This window comes from Cydia amplana, chromosome 11 (assembly GCF_948474715.1).
Source record: "Cydia amplana chromosome 11, ilCydAmpl1.1, whole genome shotgun sequence".
Classification (NCBI taxonomy): Eukaryota; Metazoa; Arthropoda; class Insecta; order Lepidoptera; family Tortricidae; genus Cydia; species Cydia amplana.
In genome coordinates this window covers 9,701,335-9,722,013 of record NC_086079.1, presented here as the reverse complement: position 1 = coordinate 9,722,013, position 20,679 = coordinate 9,701,335, and the positions used below count along the sequence as shown (strand labels likewise).

At 36.7% G+C, this 20,679-nt stretch overlaps 1 long non-coding RNA gene across 1 annotated transcript; it reads left to right on the top strand.

The window, feature by feature from the left end:
* The first annotated feature begins 2,164 nt into the window (after positions 1–2,164).
* Positions 2,165–19,509, top strand: LOC134652460 (uncharacterized). The gene is made up of 2 exons (XR_010097182.1): positions 2,165–2,282; positions 19,343–19,509. It is a non-coding gene; the product is annotated as an uncharacterized LOC134652460 (long non-coding RNA).
* Positions 19,510–20,679: the final 1,170 nt, after the last annotated feature.

Genomic DNA, 20,679 nt, shown 5'->3' with positions numbered 1-20,679 from the left:
GTTTTTGAGTTTACAGTTTTCGTATAAGTATATAGAGTAGTTGTAGTTCACAGATATGTAAAAGTAGGTTACAATTGACTACCCAATTTCAAAAAGTCGTATGTTTTTTGAAACTTGTATGACGTTGAGAAATGATATCTTCTCAAAACACGGTTTGATGGATCTAATGTACCTATGGGATAAATAAAAAGAGATTGATACTTGACTCCACACAGGCAAACTAAATAACTAGTGGCTCTGTGAGCTGTAGACCTCGCGAGCATAGCTTATTGGGAGTATTGGGACCGTGCACGATGACAGCGCCACACAGCGGTTTGATCAATCAACAATACAAAGATTTTAATTTATTAAAAAAAAATACGAAGTTTAAGTGAAAAAAAAAATACAAAAAGTTATGCCTTACTGGGGATCGAACCCAGACTTTCTGTGTGCAAACAAAAAAAGCGATTGTTTACAAAATGCGCCATGATAGTTCTTAGCTAAGCTGACGAAATACGGCTAGTCATTCTCGAGTACAAACTAAATATCTAAATACCGCCTAAACCAGCAATACAATTTTTCTGCATTTTTTGCCATTTACTATGTAAATATGTCTCAAAAAGATAATACTCTTATGATATCGATACGACTATTTGTTTAAGCGCGAGGTATCACAACTCCTCCATTTTTGAAAATTTCCAAAAACGGGATCGACAAAAAATTTTTATTTACTCATAGAATCTGGTCACAAAATTTCACAAGAATCGGTTGAGAATTGTGACCTGTAGAGGAGAACATCCGGACATACAAAAGCAAAATGCCCGAGTCAAAACGTAGACCTTCGCTACGCTTCGGTCAATTATAGTCTTGTGGAGCTGTGTTAAATTGTAATTATAACATGTAATTATAATTTTTTTTAAAAGCCAAGTGCAAGTCGGAGTCGGACTCGCGTTCCAAGGGTTCCGTACATTAAGTCCGACTCACGCTTGACTGCACATTTCTAATAGGTTTTCCTGTCATCTATAGGTAAAGAACTATTTTGTGTATTTTTTTCAAAATTTTAGACCCAGTAGTTTCGGAGATAAAGGGGGGGGGGAGTCGGACAAACGCACGAGTGATCCTATAAGGGTTCCGTTTTTTCCTTTTGAAGTACGGAACCCTAAAAAAACCAACACATATAACCTCAAATTCATAAATATTTCAGTAAACAATTTTATTTTGTAGTACCTTTAATTAACATCATTATTAAAATCAAACTCGTTAATTAGTGCCTAGTAACAGTTGCCTACCTCTTAAACTATGTATTACAAATAGATCCTTTGAAATGAGATCCTGTCCAATAACATCACCTTGACAGCGAACTATTCGTAAGTTAGTTAGGTTAGTTATTAAATAACTTATGTTGTACCTAGTTAAGAATTAGCTTTAAGTTTTTGGTTGGGGACTGAAAATCAGCGGTCTCGCTGCCTCATCCGTTTTACTACACAAATATTTTAGTCAATTGTACCTGATTTTAGATTGTACACGCAATTCATTGTTTTTTTTTGTTGGTCAATAATTTATTTATTTATTTATATTTATTTACTTAATAAACTCTTATTATTTAATAAATATAAATAAATAAAAAGACATTATCTTTTTTATTTATTTTTCTTAGGGTTTTATATAATGTATTCTTTATATTTGAATGGATAGGTATAAAAGTGAAGTACCTTAATAGAATATATCCTGTTTATGCCTACTATTTAGTTTTGTTAAGATTTTTACCGGGCCATGCACTCGCAATCTGAATATCACCTTAATACGAGTTCAAGTATCAATAAGGTGACCCAAAATTATTTTGTATTTTTCTTGTGGCAATAATATGAAATTGCTGGCTGGCCTTAATGCGACAAAGAAAACAGAAAATGGGTAATTTAATATTACTAAAGTTAAGATTATTATTTATTATAATCTTCTTTACTTACAAACTTATAGTACATTTGACAAACAGATATTAAGATAGTCTGTCCGGAAAGAGAAGAGTCGTGGAATGTATTGGATCCCATACATTTCACGACTCTTCTCTGTCCGCACATACACTATAGTCGGTTTTCAAAATGCTTTTCTTTTTGATGTCAAATACTAGCAGTATACTTTTTTTACACAGAGGGTTTTGTTGTAACGATGAAAAAATACATGTGTATAACTTGCAAAAAAATCTTTATTGAAAATCGTGAAGCAGTTCAGAGTCCATATTCATAAGTCCATAGTCGAAATAGTTTTCTTAACGGACATAGTATCCGGAGTAGGCGTAGGGGTAAGTAGGAGCGGCGGCGAGCGGGGCAGAGTAGGCGTACGGGGAGTACGCCGAGTAGCCGGAGTAGCCCACAGCGGGCACCACGGCGGGAGCGGAGTACGCCACCACCTGCGGCTCGGGCTTGGGCTCGGGCTTGGGGCTGGCGAAGGCCACAGCCACGAGGGCGAGGAAGGCAAACTGAAAGAATGATGCTTGTGTTAGGTATAATACAACTCTCTTAATCCTATGGAAATAAAACTCCTAAAGCGGCTATATACATCAAGGACTTTAGGGTGTTCCATTTTTTCCGAATTTTCGATTTTCATCTGACTTTGCTCGAATTCTGGTTCTTCCTGATTAAAAAATATTATATACCAAAAAAAAATTAAAATCAGTGAATATTTAGAGGTTGCACAACATCAACAAATTTTTCTCAAATAACCAACGACTCTACATCGGAGGGTAGAAAATGGTTAAAGCGGCTACCATCAAAGCGGTGAGTAGTGTGATACTGAACCTTCTACATATAAATCAATTTTAAAATTAGTAGTTAGCATGGATTTTGGTGACTTGATAAATGTTCTAATTAAGATTTTTCAGTTTTTCCACCTGTTTCCAAAGGAAAAGTGGTTTTATCGTGTTTTAGACGCAAAATTCAGTTTTTTCATTAGAATTTAGTATCAGATCATTATATTTTGTTATTTAAAAAAAATTGTTAATTTTCACGCAATGTATGGGGTTCTCCCTCTACATTTTCAATTTGTGCAACCTTTAAACGTTAATCGATTATTATGAAAACTGAAATAGATAGTTTTTAGAGTGGGGAGACTCGATTGGTGAGCAAAGTCAGGAAAAATATCACAACTTTTTTTTCTCCATACAAAAGTGAAACACCCTAAAGGACTTGAATGAATAAACCAAAATACATATAATTACATATAATTATAGTTATTATACATGACTATAAAAATACTCTTAATATTTAGAACATTAATACCTATTAGAATGATGTTTGTCAGAACTCTGTGGTTTGGCAGAAGAATATACCTATGTAATTAGTTGTAAGCAAGATCTCTGAATAAACGTTTTTTTTTTTGTTTTTTTTTTTTATATTTATTTAAATGAATTTAATGACACAAAACATTCACATAAAACTGTTATAACCGTTATGAATAAATTATGTAGGTACATGTAATGTTAATTATGATATTAATTAACTTTCGAGGTATTCATTCTCAACTTTTTAAACGAACTAGGCACGAGCTACGGCATTAGAAGTAACAAGAGTTCGATCAAGATAAGTCTGCGACGATTTTGATAGAACACGAAGTGCAAGTATTATTTTCAGCATTAAACTTAAGTGAAAGTGTGACGTATAAATAACACTTGCACTGCGTGAGCTATCAAAATCGTTGCAGACTTATCTTGGTCTAACGTAAGTATAAAAACTAATTATTCTGCATTTTTTCTGATTCTAATTAAGTATATTTGTTTATACGAGAAACAATCATAATAAATACGGTTAACAACGAATAATGTTTTTGTTATTATTATTTGTATATATTCATTTCAATATTTCTTAACCGAGGAAGTTAATCTCAATCTGTAATCTTATTCACATCTACAAATTCTATTGTTACAAAATGTTTGTATGAAATCAAAGGAATACTATTATGCTGTTGAAAATTCTAGACTTACTTTTTGAATAATACCTATGCCTATTTAATGAAAACAAAATTTAGGGTAATATTGAAACTCACTTCACAAATTTAATTATGTTTATGTAGACATACTTATTGCTTATTTACCTATTAAATAGAATAGGATCCTTATATCAGAGCCGCGTATGTTGCCCTAGTGAGCTTCACTATTCAGGAGATAACCAGAATTGTTACGTAAATGAAGTCCGATAATAAGCGCGCTACAAGTGGATTATCCCTGCCATTGTTGCCAATGGTTGGCTAATGCCCTGAAGCCCAGGCTATAATTAACATTGCTTACGGAGTGTCGGCTGATTTGCCCGAAGCGGTATTGTCGGGAAATAAGAGCCTATCGGCCATATTCGAACTTTAAGATATACTAATAATACTACTACTATATACTACATACTATATACTAGAGAATGAAACGATATGCAATGGATATGTCAGTGTCAAACAAGTGTCAAAAGTGACGTTTCTTCAAACAAACGCGTCACTTTTGACACTTGTTTGACACTGACATATCCAATCCATATCGTTTCAATCTCTACTATTTGACGTATCTTAAAGTTGGAATATGGCTGTGTTCTTAATTGTGAAGACATTGATTTCTCGTTGATTAGATAAAAGTTTCAGTGCATCTATTTAACTAGTACCCTACCCCCTACCCTTACCACCTACCCTTAGTACCCTTGAGGAAATTAAAATTAACATAAAATCAAGATCATATTCTTAAAACATGTACTCGCCTCTTGACCAGGTACAAAGTGAAGTGAAAATAAGTTATGTTCGTTGGGATAAAAAAAATACACACGAGTAAACCATCAATTATGGGTCCTTAAAAAGATAGTTTTAGTTAGACCGTAATTAAAAAAAATATTACTTTGTATTTTGTTTAGACTTGGAGTGATCCACGTTTGAAGACTCAACTAATTAAAAATAAAATTCAATACTCACGATTCTGGAGAACATGATGTGATTGGAGCTTGTACTAGTAACAAGTGATAATGGTCCTAACACCAACAGCAGTTTATATACCAGTAGAACAACCACGCCCGACTCTCGCGGGTACTTCGTCTCTTGATAAAAAGTGCCCTTGATCTTCAACTGATCGAGTATTCGGTGGACAAACTTATCTATCAGGCCGGACAATCAATATCCGTGATTCATCCTTTAGATCACTCCTGCATTTTTTTTAGTGATTAATAGTCTAAAATTACAATGGTTAGCAGTTTGTGGTTTGTTCTGTTATTACATGTAATAGAATACTATCTGTAATTATAGAGTTCCGTCATGATTCATCATCCATATGAGTTTTGCTGGTTAAGATCAAATTTGCCATATATCTATGAAGGTTTTTACTTAGGAGATGATTAAGAAAAAAAAACTAATTGATGATTCGTAAACTAAAATTAAATAAGATAAAGAAACTAGAGCTGTATAAGAAAAGCTACGTACCCATGACTGTGTCTGTAATTTTGATAAGCATACTACTTAACTTCGAGACTGTTAATTAATTTCATAGTACGTACAAGTAGCACATGACAGTACAGAAAGTATACACAATTCTAAAAAAACGTAATATAAAGCCGATAATATATAATAAATAAAAATATTTTAATTTAATAGGTATTCAACTATTCATATTATGTGCGTCGCTTTCCCGCCCGTACGGTAGGTTGCGCGTACGGTAGTGTAGATACAGCGTACAAAATAAGATACTTTGATCGACTTCCATAAGTTCATTATGGGATATAATTTTCCACGTGTATAAATTTTGATCTGGGGGCACGGCAGTGCCCCCGCCAAGAGGTGCAAAGCGAAGCGCAAGGGCACTACCTACTTTTTCTCGAAGCGCTTCGTCGTTTTTTTAACCCTCATAACTTGGGTTTGGATTATACCAGATAAACAAAATTCTCGAGATATGATGTCAATAGTGGACTTATTAAACATAAAAAAATTCAGTTGCCTCTTATACTTAAGATTTTATTCATATCTAAAAAAACCCGATTTCGTCACTGACTCACTCACTCACTCACTCACTGTTGATCATCAAAACCTCTAGGGTACTTCCTGAAGTCCTAGGAAGCTGAAATTTGGTAAGTAAGATAGTATTAGTACACAAACAACAAAAAAAATTATTCAAAAACTTGAAATGTTTTGCCCCTAAGGGGGGGAAAAGGGGGTGGAATTTTGTATGGGAAATCAATAACCGCTGAACCGATTTCGTTGAAATTTGGTACTTATGTAGATAGTTTTTGTAATGGGGAATGGCATAGAATAGTTTTCAACCCCAAAATCACCCCGTAAGAGCGTAAGCATTAGCGTTAGGAGAAAAAGAGGGTTGAAGTTAGTATGGGGAATCAATAAAAAGCAGATTGTATAAAAGATGCCCCCAGGTACGTATTTCAGGATTTTTAATAGTAGGTCCTTAAATCACACGCGCAACCCTTTAAATTAGGGGATGGAAGCAACTTACAAAAAGAAGTGAAATCCCATCAAAAACATTTTCATGTAAAATGTTGCCAAGACGAAACCATACCTCTACACCTTAGTCAAAATATGTGGCTTGGCCGTTTCGTTACTCCAAGAACTATTGTATTATGAAAAATAATGAATAGTGAATACATTTTTCACCTTACGTCCATGTGACAGTAGCGAAACGGTCAAGCCACATATTTTGACTAAGGTGTAGAGTTTGTGAAGTTAGGGCTTGTAGAGTTAGAAGCTTGGCTCTACAAGATCTGATAACTTTTTGTCAGTGCGAGCCTTATGGTTTCGTCTTGGCAACATTTTACATGAAAATGTTTTTGGTGGGATTATCAATTTCCAAATTAAAATCAAAACGACGAAACATGACGAAGCCTACGCTGTGGATCTGAAAGTACATATGCTGTTATTATTATGTTGGTTTAATAAATAATTTATAAATAAAAGTCATTAAATCAAAACTAGTTAATTCTTCTGTATGATAATAATATTACTTACTAGCGACCCACCCCGTCTTCGCACGGGTTAACAAATTATACATAAACCTTCCTCTATTTTTTTTAACAAGCAGATACGTCTGTGAGCTATATTCCAAATATTCCTGCCGGAAGCGTAACTTTTTCCATTTTTTCCTTTTATATAAAATTCATAAACCTTCCTCTTGAATCACTCTATCTATTAAAAAAAAACCTCATCAAAATCCGTTGCGTAGTTTTAAAGATCTAAGCATACAGACATACAGACAGCGGGAAGCGACTTTGTTTTATACTATGTACTTAGTGATTCTGTGGCACTGCCTTACAATGTCTTATATCTGTCAACCAAATAATTGACGCTATTATAGCTCGCCTTGGGACTTTTTATATCTATTCTAATATTGCCAATTAACTGACAAAAACTTGCCTACTCACCAGGAATCGAATTTTTTAGTAGCCTATTAATCCTCTGGCAACAGCTGATCACTTTACTAAAATAGTAGCTACTTAAGTCAATTATTAAAGCTTATTATTTTTAAGGTATTAAAGAGACTGGTCACTTAGCACCATTGGTGCAATACAATTTCGAGACATATCTTATTAAATAGTGCATGGCGACTTTATCAATTCATTCAAATTTCTCCATGCAATTTCGCAGATAATATATTTCCAGATTTGTCATAATATATTTCCATCTAGGACAATGTCTGGCAATTCCAGACATTGCACGAGGCATGTACGGAGCCGAATCTAACACATTTATGCCTATTCTGACCATACGTTAGTGTGCTGGTTATTACAAACAAGTACCCTAATAAAGTAATTTTTAAATAAATTCGATTTTCGATTCTATACGGGGCAAACCTGTAGGGCTATGATGGTCGACTGTATAAATGATATAGTTGTATAAATGATGATAAAACTGACATTTTATCCAGTTCTTATTGATTTGTCGTCTTTTCCACTTTTGACAGCGATAGTCGTTAAACGATTAACTGCATAACATGCTCGTTGGATAATATGTCACTTGTCTACTTTTCCAACTTAAACTTAGTTGATAAGTGGATAAGTTAAATGATATAAAAGTCACTTGTCTAGATTTATACATTTTTATAACATTCATACCGTTTTGTCCACTTTGACAGCGATAGATGGTAAATGGCTACGTTTGTTGGATAGTTAGACATATAGTCGATTTTTGACGGCTAGCCTTTGATTAATTTATCGTGGTGCTCACTGGGCACGATAAGGACGATAAGGTGCTCTCATGGTATAGAAGTGGTGAAAAATACAATTTTTAGGGCTCACTCGTGCGTCTGTCTGTCCGTCTGTCACAGCCTATTTTCACGGAAACGACTAGACCAATTAAGTTGAAATTTAGTACACATATGTAAATTAGTGACCCCTCACCCAAAGACGGACATGGCTTCCTCGCGTTGTCCCGGAATTTTGCCACAGCTCATGGGAGCCTGGGCAGCTTGGCAGCTAATCCCAGGAACTGGCGTGGGCACTAGTTTTTACGAGAGCGACTGCCACCTGACCTTCCAACCCAGAGGGTAAACTAGGCCCGTATTGTGGGATTAGTCCGGTTTCCTCACGATGTTTTCCTTCTCCGAAAAGGGACTGGTAAATATCAAATGATATTTCGTACATAAGTTCCGAAAAACTCATTGGTACGAGCCGGGGTTTGAACCCGCGACCTCTGGATTACAAGTCGCACGCTCTTACCGCTAGGCTACCAGCGATTTTTTTAAGTACAATAAATAGGTTAGAAGTTATTTAAGAAAATAGCCAATAAATTACCCCCTCCCCCCCACCTTTATCTCCGAAATTACTGGGTCTAAAATTTTGGACTCGCACTTGGCCGGTATAGTTTTTTTTTTCAAATATAATATATACTATTTGAACTCCATTTGTAATTCATATAAGAATATCATTACATTATTTGTAGGGATGGCAAAGATATCATTTCTTCTTGGCAGCTGCTGCCATGTAAGAAAAGCATCAACAAAGAAAAATTCAACGACGTGCCATAAGGGATACATGGAACCCTTTTGATATGCCCAACGAGGAGTTTCGGCACATATATAGAGTGCTCAAAGACTTGCCGGCACATCTTAAACTACTTAATTAAAGATATAATGTAGCACTGAGGACGTCACTTTCTGAGAACGCCACTTTCTGAGGACGTCACAGTTGGAGTTCGTCACTTTTTTAGCATAGGTACGATTTAACAGTATAAAATACCAGCACGAAAGATGTATGTAATGCCAGCAACCAGATTACCTGTTCGACATACGGTCGCTTTTATATCCTACATACATACCAACACCAATCTCTGTTTGCCTTATGCCTGACTGGTAGAGAATTCCATTTGGCAAAACGTCCTATGTTTCGTGCAATAAAGTGAAAATAGAGAGATTAATAATAATAAAAAAACAATCTAATTATGTTTAAATCAGAGTATTTAATTCAGAATACTTAAAAACTACAAGCACCAAAACATTTAGCCACAGATTGGAGTTAGGCCGGAAACAGCTTCGATTCCATACACATAAGGGCGCGTGTACACGGTGCTGCCTCCGCGCCGCCGCCGCTCCTTCGCGCTATGTACACGAGACGCGTAAAACCCGCGGCGGCGGCGCGGCAGCGGACTATACTTGTCTCGTGTACATAGCGCGAAGGTGCAGCGGCGGCGCAGCGGCGGCGCGGCGGCGGGCTTTACGCGTCTCGTGTACATAGCGCGAAGGTGCGGCGGCGGTGCGGCGGCGGCGCGGAGGCGGCACCGTGTACACGCGCCCTAAATGTTTCGCACAGTAGGAACCATGATTTTATCATACACCGCTGTGATTAGCTCGTGAAGGTATCACGGCAAGCTCGCTGACACCAGTTGAAGGTCATTCCAACATATTTACATTTAATTAAACAGACTGTCACCCCTTTTGTGACAACATATTCTTCAGCATACCGCGTCTTCTGTCATGTCTCCATAAACTCTAACGTCTTTTTTATCTGCGTATAAAATCAGCTCTTGCAGTTTTTTTTTCAGACAATATTTCCTCTCGTGTCACCTGTGGAGAATAGGCGTCCAAGGATTTTTTCTTCATAGCGTTGCCGAATTTCAGAATATATGTTCAGCCATCAATCACTTCTGCGTATGGAGTGATCCATACTCTCATAGTTCTCATGTTCTGCATATATTTAATGCAATTTATTTGTTTGTTTTCTTCCTATAGGTATAGGTTACGCAATGAATTTTTAAATTAATATTACATTGTACTTTTAGCCTGACTGACAATGAAAATCTATCATGTCGCCGATTTGACATCGCTGATTTTTTTTCTATAGATGGTCAACCAAACCTTGTCAGTAGAAAAAGGCGCGAAATTTTCTATGGGACGATATCCCTTCGCGCCTACATTTTTCAAATTTGCCGCCTTTTTCCTCTGACAAGATCTGGTTGACCAAGTATATTTAAAATGCGAAACTACAAATAGGTTATATCGTTTGTCAAAGCACTGTCTCATTTCAAACATAGACAGAGAGAGTCATACGTCATACTATCTTTGTCTTACACTAGTACTAGCACCCAAAAGAAAAGGATGAGTATAGTTTGTATTGTTCTTATTTAATGACAAATTGGTTTGACCAACTATACTTACAAGAATGCACTTCGTTTTTCTGGTAAAATCCGACGTAATCGCGTAATAGAAAATGACAGCGTCGTACTAATTTAGTTGCAATCCAACCACAGACTTGTCATTCTCGCGCTCGCGCTTGACAGACAGCTGAAGTGTGCGAAAGGGAAGCCATCACGTATATGAACATCGCATGAGTGCGAAAGAGTCAGACTACAAATGAGAAAACGTGACCATTTTTAGGGTTCCGTAGCCAAATGGCAAAAAACGGAACCCTTATAGAGTTGATTATAAGTTTTTCTTCCTTTGTGTGCTAATATTTTATCATATTACTCAATAATTTAAAATATTTTGTGTAAGAACATAATAAACTGTTACTTTACGCTAGGGCTTGACAAAATGTTCAGATGACAGTATCGATAACTTGTCGGTATATTAATAACTATGTAATCATTTCTTCACAAGACATAATTAAGATATTAACCTTTATAACCGACTTCAAATAATAACGATTGTTATACCCTTTTTGAAGGTGCAGATGATTAGCAGTAAATCTAAACTTCACTTTCTAACACAGTAAGAGTTAGACTAAGATAAGGCTGTAACGATTTTGATAGCACACGCAGTGCAGGTGTTATTTTATACATCATAATGTCGTAGAATTTTAACGTTTAAAATAACACATTTGAAAAAGTAGTCGATAAAGCAATCAAACACCGACAGATTATGAATATGTTGTAACATGACATCACTATTTTTGATCTCACATAGACAATTTACGCACACACTTGCATTTCATTTTTGGTCGCACTTTTGAAGATTGACAGTTGTTCTTGTCTATTCTAATTCTATGAATCCAACACTCAAATTATACAGGATGGTCTATACCACAACGTTCAAATTTTTTTTTTTAGTTTCCTCATATCGTGGGCTATTAGGCGATTCTCAGAGATGACTGACGTTCGGTGCCTGAATTCGGTGCCGAATTTTATTTTTTACGTCTTTCATACACAACTTTATTTCCTAAAATCTAGCCATAATATAAAAAAATATTGGTAGTAGCCCACGTAGTGATAAAATAAAAAAAAATCTTGGACATCGAGGTTTGTACCCTGTATAGAGTAGTTAATAGAGTCAGACCGAGAAAAGTCTGCAGCGATTTTGATAGCCCACGCAGTGCAAGCGTCATTTTAAACGTCAAACTTCTATGAATTTATGACGGGTAAATATAGCTGGTCAACCAAATCTTGTCAGTAAAAAAAGGCGCGAAATTCAAATTTTCTTTGGAACGATATCCCTTCACGCCTACATTTTTCAAATTTGCCGCCTTTTTCTACTGTCAAGATCTGGTTGACCAAGTATAACACTTGCACTGCGTGGGCTATCAATATCGCTGCATACTTTACGAGTAGCAAGGACCTAGGACCGCCTTAGATTGCGATGGACAGTCTTTGCATCAGGAAAAATCCGGAGCGGGGGTCAAGGCCCCTTTCAAACAGGCGAGGTCCCAGCTCCCGGAGCATCCCGAAGTCTCGACACCGAGGGAGACGAATAAATACCCGCTCAGCGCCGAGTATTTATCTTTTTAGAGTTTCAGGAAAAACGGGACCCTATTACTAAGACTCCGCTGTCCGTTGGTCTGTCTGTCTATTTAGATGATATATTTCTGTTGCCAACAACAAATAATAAGTACTAACAACAAAATAAAATAAATATTTAAGTGGAGCTCCCATACAACAAACGTGATTTTGTTGCCGTTTTTTGCGTACCTAATGGTACGGAACCCTTCGTGCGCGAGTCCGACTCGCACTTGGCCGGTTTTTAAGAGACGCCGCATGCTCAGCAGCCGCTCCTGCCGACCGCATTGTACGACTAAGATGCGGGGCGGCAAAAGTACTGACGCACGTGGCGTCCCACAGGAAGCACTTACTTCTTTCCCACGGCACCAGGATCTAGCCGTCAGGCCTTATGCCGTCCGATCGGCTAAAGCCTGGCGGCTGAAGCATACATGGGATATTAGGTAACTCTGACAATAAGGCTCTCCTAACGATGTCATTAAGAACATGGTGCCGTGGGAACCTCCCAGCGCAACGGCAGCAGCTCAAGACATGGTGGCCGTTGCTCCCCACAGTGGAACCGTAGATGCATTGGTGGGGTTGGCATACTATTAGGCGGAGAGCAACGGCCACACGCATCGAGCAGTTGTCTTAGTAAGGTGGCTAAGTTTGGGGAGGGCCTACAATTTAGTTGATTTTGACAGATGGTTTGACGTATAAAATTCACCGTATTTGAGGTTAATAAGGTCTACTGTCCTTAAAATTTTGTATGAATTTACAAGCAAATATGAGCCTTCGTTAATTAAGTATTGCAGCCGGTTCTACCTTAATTCGATAAGGTAGCTTATTTCAAAGACTATAAACTCTAAGTACTTAGAAATAAAGCTTCAAAAGCTTTAACCGTGGATAACTTTTAACTATCAACGTCACATGTGGATAAGTGGTGATAGGATGTCATTCATTAAAATACGCTTTAAGTAAACTTGTTTAGAATTGATTTTTCAAAAGCTCAAACCACGGATGATTTTTATCAGTCAATGGCAAAAGTAGATAAGTGGTGGAATGTTATTAAGTAATCTATTCTTTAAAATAGGCCTTAAGTCATCGAGATTAAAATTGATTTTTCAAAAGCTCAAATCATGTCACGCTATCATTAGTCACTTGTACTTTATCCTCGCGTCTTTTTACCCAATTTAATCACTTATCAGGTATTTCACATATCACGCAATAAATGATTAATGATTTGGTGACAAAGCATCATAGCCCTCCTGATCGCCCAAACCAAAAAGGACGGAGGGGTGAGACCCATTGCGGTGGGGTCTACTTTACGACGTCTGGCTTCAAAAATTGCGGTTAGACACGTTAGATCAAAATTGCAGTCCCTTTTTGAACCAATACAGCTAGGTTTCGGCACGAAAGGTGGGTGCGAGGCAGCCGTCCATGCCCTAAGGACCTACCTTTCTTTCGATGATTGCGAAATTGTTGTCAAAATTGACGTTAAAAATGCTTTTAATTCGGTTAGTAGAGACATTTTGCTGACAGAAGTTAAGGACAAAATTCCGGAACTATACAATTACCTTTTCTTTTGCTATTCAGACTCATCTAAATTAATGTACAAGTCACATGAATTATCTTCTGAGGTTGGCTGTCAGCAGGGTGACCCTCTCGGGCCAGCAATTTTTAGCTTGGCAATAAATCCAATCATTAAAAATTTAAAATCAAAATTCAATGTCTGGTACTTAGATGACGGAACCCTAGGAGGCGACGTGAATACTGTGCTCTCTGATTTGTCTTTTATTAAGAGTAGTTTCGAAAATATTGGTTTAGAACTGAATTTCAGCAAATGCGAACTCTTTATTCAAAAATCTTCTTGTACTTTGACAGACTTACAAACCAAATTTGACGATCTGACTCCCAATATCAAATCAGTAGACAAGTATTCTCTTTGCCTCCTAGGTTCTCCTATATTCGAGGAATCGATTATATTTCTAACGCTATAACTAAATTCAAAAGTCACACGAATCGCTTACTCGAAATTAGCCCTCATTATGCTCTTGTGATTCTCAAATTCTGCCTTTTTGTCCCTAAATTTACATATGTGCTCCGCTGTTGTCCTTTTTGGAAACATCAAAATTTATTGTCGCCTATAGATGATTTGATCAAAATTAGTTTAGACACGATTCTAAACATTCAGCTAAGTGAGCCTTCCGTCTCAAGCGTCTGGTTGACGTAACTGGTGACCGAAGAGCTGACGGCTACCTCGCACAACGTATCAGCATTGCGATACAGCGAGGAAATGTCGCCAGCATCCTTGGTACAATGCCTCAAGGGCCTATTAATTTATTTATTATTTAAGCTAGTTTTTAATTTCTTTTAGTAATACACTGTATATATCTTGTTTGTAAATAAATGATTAAAAAAATAAAATAATAATAATATTTAATTCACCAATAGCGATTTAATGTTATACTATTATATGTCCAGATGATCTCCTCTACAAATCGCATTTCTCAACTAACACTATTTTTGTGAGCAGGTTTGACAGTTACGTAGATTTTTTTTGTCGATAAATGTTTTTGAAAATCTTCAAATGTTAAAAATTGGTTCAACGGACTTAAGCGCCATTAAAGTATGTGGCGTTTAAGACAATTGTTGTTGTTGTTGTTTAAGACCGACTGGGATATTGAAGCAACGAAGAAAATTAATCTTTTTTTACCTTATCGCAAGATCTACAGCTCCCAGAGCCACTATTTATTACATACATATAACGTTTCTATCCGAAGCCAAAGTATCTGTAAATGTAAACAATTGATTCACAGCTATTGTTAGAGTTATTAATAAACCTAATAATGCGATTAATCTTTTTTGTTACATCGCATCGACACCCATGATAACATACTTGTCATCATCTTACGTACCTGAATATAAAAAGTACATCCTGTTACAATGTTACAACTAAGTATGTATATTATATACCTATATATTTATATATGACACCGTAAGATTGTGAACCCGTTAGTTTATAATCTAACGTAGGTTAGGTTATGTTAGATTATAATGTCCCTACCGTCAGTTTATAATGTAACTAGCGAGATTATAATATGACGAGTGTTTACAATTTTACGGTGACATATATAAAGGTGTCAGGAATACAAACTATGAAGTATTTGATAAACATATATAGCATTCAAATTTTATTTTTGTTTGTTAACTTTAAGCCGAAGCTTATTTCGCACGTCAAAAGATTAACCTATTTAGCCACCACATATACATACAAAAACCCGGTCAAGTGGGAGTCGGACTCGCGTCCCAAGCATAAATTTAACTAATCCTGTTCTTTTTTCTTGATGCTTGAACTTCTTATATGTTTACCGACTTTACCGGTGTTTTGTTTCTTAAACTTAGATCTAGAAATTTATAAAAAAAACCCTAGGATTCCGTAGTTCGCACAATTTTTTACAATGTTTTTTTCCTAAGTCCGACCGACTCATGCTTGACTGTAGACTTCTTATAAGTGATATACATATATATAGGTAAAAGACTATATTATTATGTCTTTTTCCAAAATTTTAGATGCAATAGTTTCACATACATTTATTTCGGTCACAGACTCATATGTGTACCAAATTTCGACTTGAGGTATATTTTTTGAGAACAATAGGGAAGTCTCTCTAGTGTCACGTACCTATGTCATAAACAGTTGAATTGGAAAATTTTGGGCCTTATAATATAACATTACGAGCTATAATAGAAACGGATATTGCTACAATAATGCATAATTATGAGCATAACTATAGGTAATTGTACTGTTTGTTACAGCTTCCTCATAGTGACAAATCGAACAATAAGGTTTGTGTGTTATGTCTTATGTCATGGTTATATCCACCGCCCACTAGGATCAAACAATTATTACACGTCTTTTATGTTACGTTTAAATATAACTTCGGTCGTTTTCTTAGTCAATGTGCTGTAGTTTGATTTATTCATCATCTTCCTCGCGTTGTCTCGGCATTTTGCCACGGCTCATGGGAGCCTGGGGTCCGCTTGGCAACTAATCCCAGTAATTGGCGTGGGCAATAGTTTTTACGAAAGCGACTGCCATCTAACCTTCCAACCCAGAGGGTAAACTAGGCCCGTATTGGGATTAGTCCGGTTTCCTCACGATGTTTTCCTTCACCGAAAAGCGACTGGTAAATATCAAATGATATTTCGTACATAAGTTCCGAAAAACTCATTGGTACGAGCCGGGGTTCGAACCCGCGACGTCCGGATTGCAAGTCGCACGCTCTTACCGCTGGGCCACTAGCGCTCTCGCGCGCTGTAGTTTGATTTATTCACTTTTAATAAAAAATTCAGACGGGACTCCATGTTTCGCGTGACCTGAGTCTCATTTGTAGGTCCTCTCTGCCCCGATAGCTATTCAAATATTGGAAACGAATAACGTTTTCTAGGTTGTCGGGGACGCTTATTGTCGAAAATTATTACCATTTTAGAATCCAAAATGGCGGACATATACCTTTTGTAAAAGGCGTCGAGTCGACAAGTCGACATTCGAGTTACGACTTCAGCAGCATTACTTCTGCAGAATTTCTGGTGCAGTGTTGGCAGTGGTGTGTGCAAGAAATTGCCGTTGTCACTGTCAACGTCCTTGGTAAATTGCGTGAACATCTTTGCTACATTTTTGTTACCGCTATAATAGTAGCGCGGCAGTGGTCGAAAAATAAAAATTCTAAAATAAATAGTGAGTATAGTACGGCCCTTCTGAGGTGAACTTTTCGCTTCAAACCTTAATCTTCCAAACAAAGGCCATTGTCTCTATTATCGCAAAGCCACTAGCTCCAGACTTAGCACGCGCCAGTACAACATTCATATTGAAAAACAACCGGTATCGTCATAGTATTAAGGTTCAAATTTAATGTCACTGATATTCTAGATATTACGTTTTGGTAGTGTAGGACGATAGACCGCCCCGAAGCGATACGGCACTCATATTATTTTGATACTTAGTGTAGTGTTAAAAATGAAACACGGTTATTTATGATAAACATACCCCGGCCGGCGAGAGCAAAAATGCGTCTGCTCCTAGTGCTTAATTAAATATCGACTATTCTATCGACATATGGATGTCGATAGAATAGTCGACTTTTAATTAAGCACAATTTTTTTTATTTTTTTAAACTGAGCCATTAGTATTTGTTATTTATTTCAACTTGATACCTCCACGCGTTTCTAAGAATAACCCTAAAACAATTTTCTATCAACATAAAATTATTATTTACACACACACATTTCACATTATTATTTTTAAGCTTATATACTATTTCAATCAACTGATTACAATTATAATCAATTTATCATACTCAACACTTGGTTTTAATTTTGTTTACAACAAAAATTAATACTTCTGCATATCATAACGGTGGTCCAGTACATCGTGTTGTTTTTATCGACATCGACCAAAGTGTCTGTCCTCGCACTATTAAGCTGTCAACGCATTTTTGCTCTCGCCGGCCGGGGTATGATGATAAAGCGTTGTATATTTGTTATATAACAAAATCTAAGGTAATAATGTAAATTTAACATTAATAAGTTTCAACAATCAAAAATAATATATTACAAGTGAAAATGATTTTTGTTGCAAATAAAGTTGGGATAGCAAGAAAAAGACAGCTAAATTAGTCGTTATTCAACTCTCTCTGTCGCACAAAAATCCAAACAGTATGCAATCATAATCCAGGGTCACGTAAGCAGGTCGTCAAGTTTTTAACAATATCGGGCAGAGTACTTATATAAATAACACGAAGCACACGGTTACGATATTAGAAACCGACTAAAGCCTGATTTAGGGTCGCTAAATGATAAAATAATGTGCCCCACTTCTCATGCACACGGATCTTGGACACCGCTCTTCTCATAAACCTATTGTATTTAGGTATGGAAAACAATAGTGGTCAGGTCGCAAATCCTTATCAGTGTTTTTATTGTCACATGCGTCGGCATCACATCAGAGGTGTTAATTTCACAGTATTTTTAAGATAAGAAAAAATAACAATGCTTGCAGCTGCATCTTTGTAAATTATTACATTTACCACCGCAAGCTAATAATTTAAATAAAACAATATAATAAATAACCACGTTTCATTTTTAACACCACACTAAGTATCAAAATAATATGAGTGCCGTATCGCTTCGGGGCGGTCTATCGTCCTACACTACCAAAACGTAATATCTAGAATATCAGTGACATTAAATTTGAACCTTAATACTATGACGATACCGGTTGTTTTTCAAAATGAATGTTGTACTGGCACGTGCTAAGTCTGGAGCTAGCGGTTTTGCGATAATAGAGACAATGGCCTTTGTTTGAAAGATTAAGGTTTGAAGCGAAAAGTTCACCTCAGAAGGGCCGTACTATACACGTATGTACACAAATATTCTCCTTTTTAGGGTTCCGTAGCCAAATGGCAAAAAACGGAACCCTTATAGATTCGTCATGTCTGTCTGTCCGTCTGTCTGTCCGTCCGTATGTCACAGCCACTTTTCTCCGAAACTATAAGAACTATACTGTTGAAACTTGGTAAGTAGATGTATTCTGTAAACCGCATTAAGATTTTCATACAAAAATAGAAAAAAAAACAATAAATTTTTGGGGTTCCCCATACTTCGAACTGAAACTCAAATTTTTTTTTTTTCATCAAACCCATACGTGTGGGGTATCTATGGATAGGTCTTCAAAAATGATATTGAGGTTTCTAATATCATTTTTTTCTAAACTGAATAGTTTGCGCGAGAGACACTTCCAAAGTGGTAAAATGTGTGTCCCCCCCCCCTGTAACTTCTAAAATAAGAGAATGATAAAACTAAAAAAAATATATGATGTACATTACCATGTAAACTTCCACCGAAAATTGGTTTGAACGAGATCTAGTAAGTAGTTTTTTTTTATACGTCATAAATCGCCTAAATACGGAACCCTTCATGGGCGAGTCCGACTCGCACTTGGCCACTTTTAATGTCAAACATCAGCTATTTGACCCTACCCTAATAAATTTCATTATAATAGGTACAATCTAATTTTTTTCAATGATGAAGAATACACGTACATAATTTGCAAAAATAAACTTTATTGAAAATCATGATGCAGTTTAGAGTCCATGTTCATAAGTCCATAGTAATAATTTGTTTCTAACGGACATAGTATCCGGCAGAATAGGCGTAGGGGTAGGCAGGGGCGGCGGCGAGCGGGGCGGAGTAGGCGACCGGGGAGTACGCGGAGTAAGCGGAGTAGCCCACCGCGGGCACCACGGCGGGAGCGGAGTACGACAACACCTGCGGCTCGGGCTTGGGGCTGGCGAAGGCCACGGCCACGAGGGCGAGGAAGGCAAACTGGAAGAAAGATGCGCATTTTATAATAAGTTCAGCTTTTTTTATCCCATAGAAATAAAATGGCGAGTCATCACCAAAATTATAGCTGGTCAAGCAGATCTCGTCAGTAGAAAAAGGCAAATTTTAAAAATGTAGGTGCGAAGGAATATTGTCCCATAGAAAATTTAGATTTCGCGCCTTTTTTTACTGACAAGATTTGCTTGACCAGCTATAACTAGCAATGTTCAAAATCCCTTACACTACTACAATTTTATCTAAAGTGCAAAATAAAACCTAACCTGTAACCTGACCGACTGCCCGTGCCACAAAACAATAAGCTCCCCGGGCCAGTTACATAATGTCAAATATTGTGTCGATGACGTTCCACCCATATAACGAACATTCACATCTATATTTAGGTACTGCATATTAGGACCGTCTGGACGGACTCCCTCGCTAAATGTCAGCCAATGAGGTGGATTGGCCAAGCTTCAGCGAGGTGAGAATTAGTGCGAACCCTCTCTCGACGTCACAGTGCTTCGCTATTTTTACTCGCCAATCGTGTGACGTAGCTGTTACAGAATGACTGAAAATGACCTTTATTTGGGCTCTTGATGATGTAAACACGAATTTAAAGAAACAGTTTAAGTACGCATGTTATAGAACCTAGCAAGCCATAGGTATGCGGCTAATTATAAAACCAAACATTTATACTTACGTTCCTTCTTAAGATATTTTTTTTTTATAAACTTGGCTACTGGGAATTTAGCTAAAAGCATTTAGATAGCCCTTTTGCGGGTACAATACCTCGATCTGGTTGAAAAGGACATAAGAAAATATGAAACTAGATTTAATTTTTTCTTATATTGTATTATCTTATTTTCTCAGTATTTTAACTTATTTGTAAAGGACCACGTTTTAAGGGTTCACTATTTATTATATAATTTAAGAAAAAAAAAACAAATACATATATACTTACGATTCTAGAGAACATGATTGATGTGATTGGAGCTTGTACTAGCAACAAGTGATAATGGTTCCAACACCAACACCAGCTTATATACCACTAAAACAACCACGCCCAGCTAACGCAAGTACTTTGTCTATTGACAAAAAATGTCCTTAATCTTCAAACCAATTTAACCAATCGAGTATTCGATGGACAAACTTATCTATCAGTCCAGACAATCCACATCC